Raw genomic sequence first — 12612 nt, 5'->3', positions numbered from 1 at the left:
GCATGGCATTGTTTAGTTTAGAAATGCTATTGGCTTTTTTGTCCTCTTTGTCTTAACACTGGAGAAGCAGACCCAGTGGGGGTGGGGGTGGGGGTGGGGGTGGGAATCAGAGCTGAATCCCTCTGAATGCTTGGTGCAGCGTGCTTTGTGGTTGTATCACCTCTTGCACTTCCGTGTGAGTGAGGCCACACTGGTAGCCTGAGGTCCTCTATGGTAAGGATATTTAACTGCCAGGGTCAGCAGAATCACAAAACAGTGCTTCACCTGTAACCAGTGTGCTGGACCTGCCCTTGGTGAGCTCAAAGCTGACCAGGAGGTCCAGGAATGAAGAAAGGCAAATACGGGGTGCATTAGGGGTCATTCCTGGGGGCCACTCTGAACAGTGAGGACAGGACTGCCGCTGCAGCGAGAATTAGACATGTGCATACAGGAATGGCTATGTAGGGGGTGGGGCACAAGACTGAGCTTGAGGCCATACATCACCTGTTCAGGAAAACGAGGGACACAAACATTTCTAAAGACAGAATTCAGTGTTATGAGCAAGGTTCGTGCTGGGTTACCTAAAAAGAGTAAGTCAGAATGACTTGCAATGTTTCTTGTATATTTCTCAGGGTAGGGGTGGGGTGGGAGCGAGGGGTTTATCTGAAATGAAAAAACAAAACAAAAAAACAAAACAAACAAACAAACAAACAAAAAAAACAGCCTAAAGGAGTGTTAGTAGTCATCTGAAGAGGTAACAGCCTTGGCCCTGCCTTGCAATGCAATTCTGAGATCAAGGGAATCTTTCTAAGCCCAGATGGATGTGGTTAGAAGATCAACAATCACTAAAAACTCAAGACCAAAGCTCTTACAAAGATTAAAGATGTAGAAAAGCTTGGGCGTACTAGGAGGGGAGGAATGCTGAGACACTAGGGAAGTGAGGGATTAAGGAAAGGGAGAGAAACTCCTGCGAGGGATTCCCAAGGGAGGGGCGATCCAACTACCCTGCCTAGGGATTTTGGGCTAAGATTGGGGTGATTTCTGTTGAGGCTGCTTAGCAATCTCTACAGGTCATTAGCTGAGCCAATTAGGAAGTGATTCACTCTGCACTTGTTCTCCGGCTAGCCAGGGAGGTCATTGTGCCCTGTTGATATTCCCAGTTAGAGGAAGTGCAGCCTCCCCTGGGTGCAGTGTGCTCTCTGTTAGCTGCCACCTGCCAGCCTAGGCTTGCTAGCCTTCAACCTTGCAGTGGCTTGCAGGCTCTGCTTTGTTCTCCCCTCCCTGTGGCTGTGTTCTACTGTGCAGCTCACTCTTCTCACAGCTATGGAGCCATGGTTTCTTACCAATCTCATGTGCGACTCCCTGTCTATTCAGGGGTCTGGATAGGCTTCTCCCTGAAATAGGTGGGGACTTCTTTTTTTTTTGAACAGGAATGTCTTCTTTTTATTTATATGCCTTTTCAATATTCTTTCAGGCTCTGTCCCATACTTCTTCATCTAACATTCTTTTTCTGGAAGCCAGGTTTTATAACCACACATAATGGGCAAGCCATCTCTTGGTTGAAATTTCAATAACTGTGCTCCTCTTTATTATTATTATTTTTTTAAATTAGGTATCTTCTTCATTTACACTCCCAATGCTACCCCAAGAGTCCCCCAAACCCTCCCCCCCAATCCCACTTCTTGGCCTTGGCATTCCCCTGTACTGAGGCATATAAATTTTGCAAGACCAATGGCCTCTCTTTCCACTGCTGGCCATCTTTTGATACATATGCATCTAGAGTCAAGAGCTCCGGGGTACTGGTTAGTTCATAATGTTGTTCCACCTATAGGGTTGCAGATCCCTTTAGCTCCTTGGATACTTTCTCTAGCTCCTCCATTGGGGGCCCTGTGATCTATCCAATAGCTGACTGTGAGCATCTACTTCTGTGTTTGCTAGGCCCCGGCATAGCCTCGCAAGAGACAGCTATATCAGGGTCCTTTCAGCAAAATCTTTCTAGTGTGTGCAATGGTGTCAGCGTTTGGGGGCTGATTATGGGATGGATCCCCAGATATGGCAGTCTCTAGATGGTCCATCCTTTCGTCTCAGCTCCAAACTTTGTCTCTGTAACTCCTTCTATGGGCGTTTTGTTCCCAATTCTAAGAAGGAGCAAAGTGTCCACACTTTGGTCTTCGTTCTTCTTGAGTTTCATGTGTTTTGCAAATTGTATCTTGGGTATTCTAAGTTTCAGAGCTAATATCCACTTATCAGTGAGTACATATCATGTGCGTTCTTTTGTGATTGGGTTACCTCACTCAGGATGATGCCCTCCAGGTCCATCCATTTGCCTAAGAATTTCATAAATTCATTCTTTTTAATAGCTGAGTAGTACTCCATTGTGTAAATGTACCACATTTTCTGTATCCATTCCTCTGTTGAGGGGTATCTGGGTTCTTCCCAGCTTCTGGCTATTACAAACCCGTTGGAACATCTTCTGGATATATGCCCAGGAGAGGAATTGCAGGATCCTCCGGCAGTACTGTGTCTAATTTTCTGAGGAACCGCCAGACTGATTTCCAGAGTGGTTGTACAAGCTTGCAATTCCACCAGCAATAGAGGAGTGTTCCTCTTTCTCCACATCCTCACCAGCATCTGCTGTCACCTGAGTTTTTGATCTTAGCCATTCTGACTGGTGTGAGGTGGAATTATTACCTGTTCTTGCGGACAATTTAGTCTGTTACAATCAGCTGCGTTAGAAGTAAGACTATAAGTCAGGGAAGCAGCGCCTTCTCTAAGTTCCCAGGGTATCACAAGATAGCAGGCCTGTGAGCACTGGCTTGCTTCCCAGCATCCTTCCCACTCCTCTTTCAGGGAGGCTGTCTCATACCAGCTGCAGATCTTCTTATCTTCCTCATTGCTCCAGACTTCACCTTTAACCCCAACCTTCCATTTATTTACATTTATTTTTGAGATTGCAATTTACTTGCAATATGCCTCCCTTTCTTTCTCTCCTTCCACACCCACTTCCCACATCCCCCTCCCCACTCCCCTTCAAATTCAAGGCCTCTTTTTTCATAAATTGTTATTGCACACACACATATGAATATATATATCCCTAAATATAACCCATTGAGTCCTTATGACATTCCTTGTTTGTATGTTTGCAGGCTGACCATTTAGCACCAGTTGGTGTGCTCTTCCCTGGGAATCTCAGGCTCTCCTACCCCCAGCTTTCCTCAGTTGCCTTTAGTTTTTTGTTTGGGGTGGAGGCCCATGGGCCTTTCCCTGCTCAGTTTGGCATGTCCCTTGGTGTCATCCCTGCTCAGCTCATGTTTGGATGATCATGTTGGTGAGGCTTTCCAGGTTTATCTTCTGATGTGATTGGAGACACAATCTCACAGCAAACTCCCCCATCCTCTGGCTTTTAGAATTTTCCTGCCCCCTCTTCCTCAACGTTCCTTGAGCCTTAGGTGAGGGAGTTTTGTAGATGTGTCCTTTGGGACTGGGCTCCACAACTGTTGCATTTTGATTGGTTGTGGTCTTGTGCAATGCTCTCTGTCTGCTGCAGTTTCCTTGAATGATGAGCGAGGGCTATACTTATATTTGGGTATAGGATAAATGTTTAGATTTTTGTTAGTGATTATGCTGGTTTAGTAGGTTAGTGGTTGCAGATCTTCCTCCAATATCCACTAGCACTGAGTAACTGGTTAGGTTTTCAATACCTGGCATGGTTTCCCTCTTGTTGAGAGGGTCTTGAGTCCAATTAGAGAGCTGTTGGTTACCACCAAGGTGTGTGTGCCACTACTGCACCCTTGGGTTGTCATGCCATGCTAGTTATTGTTGTTCTGATCTTCCTTTTATCATCTGTTTTCACATTAACACCTGCTGTCAGCCTGTAGTTTCTACCAAGGCCTTTCCTTTACTTCTTTAGTGCAATGGCTCTTCCTCACCCCCAGAGGCCCCGAAAGTACTCTCCTAGTGGCAAACACCCCAACTTGCTACTCCAAATGGAGATGCATAGTGAGTGTTTAGTATCTAAGAGTACATCACTAACTCTAAGCCCCCAGGTACAGGAAGCCAACATGTGCATGAGGGAGCAATTTAAAAAATAGATGTGTGTAAAGCTTAGGAGCTGAATTTAATCATCTTAATAATAAATGATTGGAAAGCTGTTAAATGGATGGAAAAGTCTTCGGGAAAACCTGCTACTCAGCAGAAAAGTTGATTTTGGCAAAGCATGTTATAATGCTATATTTTAAAAAAAAAAACCAACCTTCTCCACTTCCTTCTCCCTCCTTCTCTAGTTATTTAACTTAATTTTAAAAATTGCTTGTTGGTACTGGGAAATGGACTCAGGGCCTGGTATAGGCTAAACATTTGCTCTTCAACTAAGCTGTGTCCAGATACCTACCTATATTTCACAAGTCAGAACTGCGCAACACAAACATACAGCTCAACCAAACAAAACAGTGTTGAAAACAGCCCACTGTATAATCAGGAGCTGTGGAACATGCCAGGAAGTTGGGGACCTCAGAGATGTGCTCCCCCAGTGATGGCCAATTGCCCTTGAGCCCTTGCCTTCCCCCTGGGCTTCATCCCCATGGCCTCTTGACCATGGATAGAGCAGTCCTGGCTCTTGTGCTGTCCCAGGCTCCTGTCTTATGCCTGACTTGGGCATGGGATAGGCATGTGGTGGTGGAGACTCCTGTGTCTATAGAGATGCCAGTGTGAGCTGTTCCTTTCTTGGCCAAGCTGGTTTAGGCTCTGTAGGAGCCCTGGGATCCCTCCTCCCTTGGCACTGACTGCATTTCTAAGGCTGAGCAGCTGTGCAGAGAATTGATTCCTCTGCAGAGCTTTAAGGAGACTAATTGTTTTTGTAATTGGACTTTCAAGGGAAAGCGGGAATGCCTTCTTATAAAAGCAATTGGATTCCATCCTGCTCAGAAAGCACATCGCTTCCCCAGCAGGTACGCAAACTCAGAGGCGGCTTTTACTTCCCTGGCTGGGTGTCTAAGGATGGACAGGCCCTAGGTCTCTCCTCTCACAGGGCAGTGCAGAGCCTTCTTTCCCTGAAGATTCATTTCGAGGGAAACAGCTATTTTAGAGAAAATGTAAAAGACTCAAACTTTAGATGGAACTTAAGATGTATTTTTTTTATTAACCTCCATAGTTGTTCTTAGAACCAAGGCTGTTGCCCATATGGTGTTATTCCAGCCACAAAGAGAGGTTTTCACACCAGTTAGGTCTAAGCTTGGCTGAAATAGAAACCTGAGCCCAGTAGCCCAAGCAGAGGGCCTTTTCTCATTCAAGGAAATGGTGGTTTGGGCAGTCCAGGGCCTCCCCAGAACCCTCTGGCTTCAGGCTTCTCCTTGGTTAGCATAGACTGCCTCTACCCCAAGTGGTGGGCAGGCTGTTCTTCCTCCATCTTTGCCTCTAAGGTGCAGGCCAGAACAATGACTGTAGGCAAAATACAACAGTGCATGAACATAATCCAGTGACCACATACCTGGGCACTCAGCAAATAAACTGAAAACTTGTCTCCACACAGAAGCCCACACATGAATGCTGCTAGTGGCTTTCTCCACCATTGCCCAAACTTCAAAGCAGCCAGGTATCCTTCAGTAGGTGATAGGGGAACTGGCTGTGGTACACATGTCAGTAACAGCAGAGGCTGGCAGGCGGAGGGTCACATCAAGTTCAAAGCCAGCCTGGTCTGTATGTCAGGGCTGCATGGCAGGATCATGTTTCAATACACCAAAATGTCAGGGGGCTGTGGGTGTGACTCCGCTGGTAAGATGACCACTGAGCACATATAAAGCCTTGGGTTTGGGTCTTAGCACTGCATAAACAAGGTGTGATGGTGTATAACTATAGTCACAGCACTTAGGATGTCGGGGCAGGAGTTCAAGATAGCCCTCAATTATACAGCAAGTGGAAGGGTCACCCTGAGCTACATGGGACTCTGTCTTAACCTCTCTCTACCATACCCTAACAAAAAGCAACAGCAACATGCACTAGGAGAAGAGCTAAGTCAACTGTGGTACATCCAGACAATAGAATATTAGTCAGCACTGAAAAGAAGTGAAGAGACAAGGAAAGCTTGAAAGCATCTCACTGAGCAAATGAACATAATACGAAGCTATGCTGTTTGAGCCTGACCTTCTGCTAGGCTGGGAAAGACAGAACTGTGAACAGAGAAGGAATCAGTGGCCGTGAGTGCTCGGAGGATGGAGGAATGGGGGAGCACAGAGGGTTTCAGGACAGTGAGCTATGCTGTGCACCACCGAAGTGATGGACACACCCAGTCATTACACCTTGTGTGAACCATACAACCTGTTACACTGGCACTGACACCTCTTGTACGCTGTGGACTTTGGGTGATGGCAATGCCCCAGAGTAGATACAGACAATGACAAATGTATTGCTCTGATATGTGTGTGTCTCTGTGTGTGTCTGTGTGTGTGAGGTGTGTGTGCCAGCAACAGGAACATGCCAGTGAGGGGGTGTCCAGGTATATCTGAGGGAGGAGAAAATGTAGAGCTTTTCAGTATTTTGATTGAAGTTTTGCTTTGAACCTAAAATTGCCTTAAAAAGAACCTGTGCTGTATGATATCTGTGGTTTTGTGTGTGTGTAAATGTCTGTGCTCTCTGTCTCTGTCTCTGTCTCTGTCTCTCTCTCTGGTTGTATGTGTTTATGGTATGTGTTATGGTATGTGTGTGTACATCTGTGAGTGTGGTATATGTATGTGTGTGTGACTATGTGTCTGTGGTGTGACTATTTGTGTATATGGAGTGTGTATGTCTATGGGATGTGTGTGTGACTATGGGGTGTGTGTATATCTGTGTTGGTGGTTGTATTCATCTATGGTGTGTATTATGGTATGTGTGTATATGGTATATGTGTGTGTTGGTGGTTGTCTGTGTTATGATATTTGAGGTCTGTGTGTGACTATGGTGTGATTATTGTGCATATGAGGTTTGTATGTCTATCATGTGTGTGTGTTTATGTGTGTTTTGATGTCTGTGGTGTGTGTGTCTTTGACTGTAGTATTTGTGTGTCTGTGATTGTGTGTGACTATGTTATGACGATTTGTGAATACACGGTGTGTTATGCTATAGGTTGTGTGTGTGGTGCATGCACACACATGTGCAAATGCACACCCAGGAGATGCTAAATGTCTTCCTCTGTTGTTCTCTGTCTTACTCCTTTAAGAGAGATCTCGTTCTGAACTTGAAGCTTCCCGCTTTAGCTAGCCCAGCCAGCTAGTGAATTCCCAAAATTCCCTTGTCTCTGTTCCACTGAAGCTGAGGTTACAGGCACAGGCAGCCACGCCCCATTTTCTTTACATGGATGCTGTAGACTGAATGCAGGCCCGCATACCCACTGAGCTGTCTTTCTAACCATAAAACTTGGTTGATTCAATTGAGAAATCAATAGCTTCCCTATAAATTCCTTCCACTAAACATTTTTATATTGGGTCCCCTGACCACCCCAAGCTACTTCAGACTCTGTTAGCTTTCCTGCAGCAAATCTGAAACACTTTTAACCTAGAAGGAATGAACATGGGGCTGTTGACCTGGAATGTCTGTCATAGTGTCCCTACCTGATGAATCCTTGTCCCACTAGCTCTTACACAGACTTACCAGTTACTAAGTCATGCCTCTCGTTTGAAAGGTGTTTTCTATGCAAGCCCACTGTGGTAAGTCATGCCTTTCATTTGAAGGGTATTTTCTATGCAAACACATGTGAAGGTAGCCTAGTGACATTTGCTGACACGCTCAGGATGAGTTCTCTCTCCACCTATTCCCCACAGCTCTTTTCCTCCAGGTCTTTTCAAACCCTCATGTCAAGACTAGGACCCTTGAGCCTCTCTCTGTGGTTCTTGGGGACTGCCTGGTCAGAAAAGTCCAGACACGTTCAGCATCATTGTGGCAGACACTTTGTATAAATTTAGCTGTCAGACCCTTGGGGAATCTTTCCTGTCTTGTCTCCTAGAGGAGAAGGCAGAGTATATGCATTGGGCCACTAGAACCCAGCACATAATCATGAGGAAAGGCTGCAGTAGAGAGACACCCCTACTTCACAGCGAGGGGTGGAAGATAACACCTGCAGACACATTTTTGGAAAGGGTGATGGTCTGGCTTTGGCTGTGAGATTGCTTCTCAGTGATAATAGCAGAGATGACTCCCAGATGTGTGGTTTCCCAAACCCAATCCATCGGCTCTTGGAGACTGGATACGCTAATTCATTTCTTTCAGAAATCCTTGCTGTTTAACACGGCATGCCTGAGTGGGCTGTTTGCAATCCATAACCCAGCCTGATACAATCTTAGGCAGAAACCTGGATGGAAGAAATGAAGCAGAGAGCATGGAGGGCACCCCACAGCTTCCTCAGCCTGCTTTCTGATACCACCCAGGGCTACCTGCCTGGAGGGGCACCACCCACAGAAAGCTAGGCTCTCTTACGTCAATCATCAATCAAGAAAATACTACACAGACTTACCTACAGGCCAGTCTGATGTGGAGTCATTTTCTCAGTGGGGTTCCCTCTTCCCAGACAACTCTAGCTCATGTCAAGTTAACAGCAAAGCCAATCAGCGCCGTGATTAAGTTCCTGCATTTCCAACCCCCACCCCCCCCCACCATGTGTTAGAAGTGGCATCCTAGCTCATTCCTGTCCTGTGTGAAGGACAGGCTTATTCTCCCCTACTCCACACATGTTGGGCAAGTTTTAGGGGAAGCTGACATGTCCTTCTGTGTCTTCGTGCTTTGAGATGACATTGTTCCTTTTCAGAGTCAAAGCATCTAGCCACATCTTCCCATCCACCATGTCTTGATTCACCAGCTCAAGGAGACTTGGACCTGCCTACTCTGGAATTTGTTATTTGGTGCTTACTCTACACAGTCAGGTTTTATGTCTCCAAGGACAGACCATGATCCTGGAGTCTAGCATTGGATCTCCATATACTAAGCCCCCAGGAAGTAGTATATAATACATGTAGTGTATCAAAACCTTTTGCTTACTTCTATGTGTGTGTCTTAGTTGGGGTCTTACTGCTGTGAACAGACACCATGACCAAGGCAATGCTTATGAGGACAACAGTTACTTGCTGCTGGCTTACAGGGTCAGCCCATTATCATCCAGGCAGGAGCATGGCAGGAGGAGCTGAGAGTTCTACATCTTCATCTGAAGGCTGCTAGGAGAAAGACTGATTTCCAGGCAGCCAGGGCGAGGTGCGTTAAAGCCCATGCTCACAGGGACACAACTACTTCAAGGCCACACCTACTTCAATAAAGCCACACCTCCTAATAGTGCCACCCCCTGGGCCAAGCATTTTCAAACAACTGCAGTGTGTGTGTGTGTGTGTGTGTGTGTGTGTGTGTGTGTGTGTGCCTGTGCACACATGTGGGAGTGTGTGTATTAGTTAACTCTTCCTGTGTTGTTACAAAATACTTGACAGAGGCAACTGAAGGTTTTCTCTCCTGGCTCACGGGTTAAAGTCCATCATGGCACGGGAGGCGCGGGAGGCGCGGGAGACGCGGGAGGCGCGGGAGGCATGGGGAAAGGAGGACAAAGCGAGTGGTCAGGAGCAGAGCGAGGTGAAGGCTGCTGCTCACTTTCCTTTTTTCTTTTTCTTCAGTCTGGGACCCCAGCTCAAGGGATGGTCCTACTCCCCTGCAGGTTGTGTCTTTCACAGTTAAACCTCTCAATAGACACAATCACAAATACACCCAGAGGTGTGTTTCCATGGTAATCCCAAATACAACTAACTTAACAATAAGGCTCACTATCCCTGTTAGCTAGAAACTCTCCAAACAGAAATGAGCCAAATGAGCCAGGGAAGGGAGATTGACCAGTTAAACACAGCAAAGGTTTCTGGCAAATCTGATACTCAGATTCTGTAGGTCATGGTTGGCCAGAGCACCAGTGATGCTCCTGCTAGAGGAGGTCAAAGAGTGGCTTGGCTTTGATCCTGACTGCATGCCTGCTGTGTACACTCAACCTGGGTCTCATCCCTTCAGAGATTATGGGGTAGGCCTGGCTCCCTGTACCAAGTGTTTTCCGACATTTACCCAGGAGACTGGATTCTGTTTATAGCTAAGAACTACTTCAGACGGAGGGGTTAAAGGTAGTACTGTGTGCTGACTTAGAGCAGGGTCTTTTCAGTTAGACGGACCTGTGCTTAAAACTGGGCCTTTACCATGTATGGTGGTAAGACCAATAATCTCAGCTACTTGAGGTAGGAGGATCACAGCTTTGGGGCCAGCTTGGGTTACCTACCAAGTTTAAGGTTAGGAGAGGCAATTTAAAGAAATCATGTTTCAAACTAAAAATAGAAAAATGGCTGAGGCTAATCAGTGCTTGCTTAACTTGTATGAGACCTTAGGCTCAACATTCCCAGTATCACATTAAGACTATTTGGGCCCAGTCAGCAGTTAGTTGTATGTTGACCAGATAAATTCCTTCATCTTACTAATGTTCTACCTCCTGAAGGATAAATAAATACAATGCAGCCTATCACATGGGCTGTCCTGGGAACTAAAAACTGTTAGGGCCTAGGTAAAATATTAAGGCTTCAGTGGAATGGTAAGGCCTAGGTAAAATGTTAAGGCTATTAGTTATCTGGCTAGCCTACCATTATAAGGAAACTTTCTCATATGTTTCTGCTGTTACTAGGAAACTTTCTAATGCCCTTGGAAACCAATCATGATAGAACTTAGTAGGACTGTTTTGTATAGGTACCCACGATAAACATGCACCCGAACCAACCACCCAATAGCACTTCCTGAACCTGTGTATAAGTTTTTATGATATAGGCTGCCCCTGGGATTGACCTCAACATAAGAGAGACACCTGGATCAGTAGAAGAAACTATTTGGAATAATACTTCCATTTTGAGTAGAGGTCGAGTAGAGTTTAAGTTCTCAAGACTTCCCTGGGAACTGACATCCTACTTGGCAGGAAGAGACATGCATGTGGGTAAGTAACATCTTGACATGAATATTAGACAAGGCAAGTCACTTACTGCAGTTGAATACCCCAACCAATGGGAACAGGATACGTGTACAACAAAGGCATGCTCCTAAGGAAATCCCCTATCCCCAAATCCTGATTGGTGAAATAACTTGGCACAGATGTTTGTGGATTTGGGGCTTGAAAACCTTGTAGGATCTTAACTCAGGGCCATGGTTCAGTTCCTAAATCTGAACCATGACCCTGGTTGACCCGTCCTGGGGCATGTGCTCAATAAAACATCCTTGTCTGATTGAGGTTTGTGTTTGTGTGGTTTGTGAGGTGACTCCCCAACAAAAAGAATGCAGTGGTATTTCGGACACAGGCCTGGTACGTAGTTAGTGCTCAGTGAACGAAGAGGGCTCTTCCAGCAGGTGTGTGCATGCTCCCATGTCAGATCCGTTAGAGGATTTTAGATCTTTCTGCTTGACCCAAAAGTGCAAAAAGTTGGCTTGGAAATGGTTGGAGACAAAAGCCCTTCTTTTGGTGCGCCGTACAGATGAAGTTTCTGTCTGTCTTGTTCAAGGGAACCTCTCAAGCTCTCTGGAAGGCAGCCATGGGGTCAATCCCTTGCTCCTCAGAATGTGGTGGGACGTTCTATAAAGGACTTGGGCATTCCCACAGTTTTAATTAGACCAGTGGCCCCAAAGACAGTAATGTGTATTTGTCCAGGGTAAAAGATTAACAACATGGCTATGAGGTCTCTGCAAACACATCACTCCACCCCATGTAATACAAAATGCTTCCTGTTCATCCAGATCTCTTTGTTCTTCCACCAGCGACTTTCCCTTACTGTTTAAATCTTTTATCCTAGAGACTCTCTCTATTAGAAACTGTCTTAGGGGCTGGAGAGATAGTGGTTAAGAACACTGGCTGCTCTTCCAGATGGTCCTGAGCTCAATTCCCAGCAACCACATGGTGGCTCACAACCATATGTAATGGGATCCAATGCCTTCTTTTGGTGTGTCTGAAATCAGCAACACTGTATCCACATACTTAGAATAAATAAATATTTTTTTAAAAAGAAGCTACCTACCTGGTTATTGTTTGTAGCATGCTGATTTGTGGTGCTTTACTTGGACACATGGTAAAGGGGTGTCTGCTAAAGGCTATGGGAGACATTTTCATTTCAGCAGATAGAACTTAACTATGGTGCCATCTCTATGTTGTTTAGAGGTGAGATGCAGGACTTACAGTGGTTTAATTTAAGTGAACAGGAGGTACAGACAAACAGGGCAATTGCCTAAATGCTTGGCTAAAGTGCGTTGCCAAACTGTGGTGATGTGAAGGAAGTCTGTCACATGCTATGACACGTGCATGTCATTCTAGGGTAGCTCCCATCCCTGAGTTCATTTGTCTGCATGTTTCAGGGGCCTTGTTGTTGATTTGAGTGGGACATGTCTTCTGTAGATGAATGTGTTTGAACACTTGGTGCTCAGGAGGTGGTGCTGTTTGGAAGATTGGGGTCCTTACAAGTACATTTTTGCTGCAGGGATTAGGTGACTGGGGCAGGCCTGGAGTTTTGGTTGTCCAGTCCTCATTCCTGTGGGTTCTCTGCTTCTTGACCACAAATGTAATTGTGAGTCTTCCACCATGCCTTCCCCAACATGATGGGCAGATTTCACTCTTACCTTACAAGT

This window comes from Mus musculus, chromosome 14 (genome assembly GCF_000001635.26).
Source record: "Mus musculus strain C57BL/6J chromosome 14, GRCm38.p6 C57BL/6J".
NCBI lineage: Eukaryota > Metazoa > Chordata > Mammalia > Rodentia > Muridae > Mus > Mus musculus.
The sequence above is the reverse complement of the archived record's forward strand: the minus strand, read 5'-3'. Positions refer to the sequence as shown.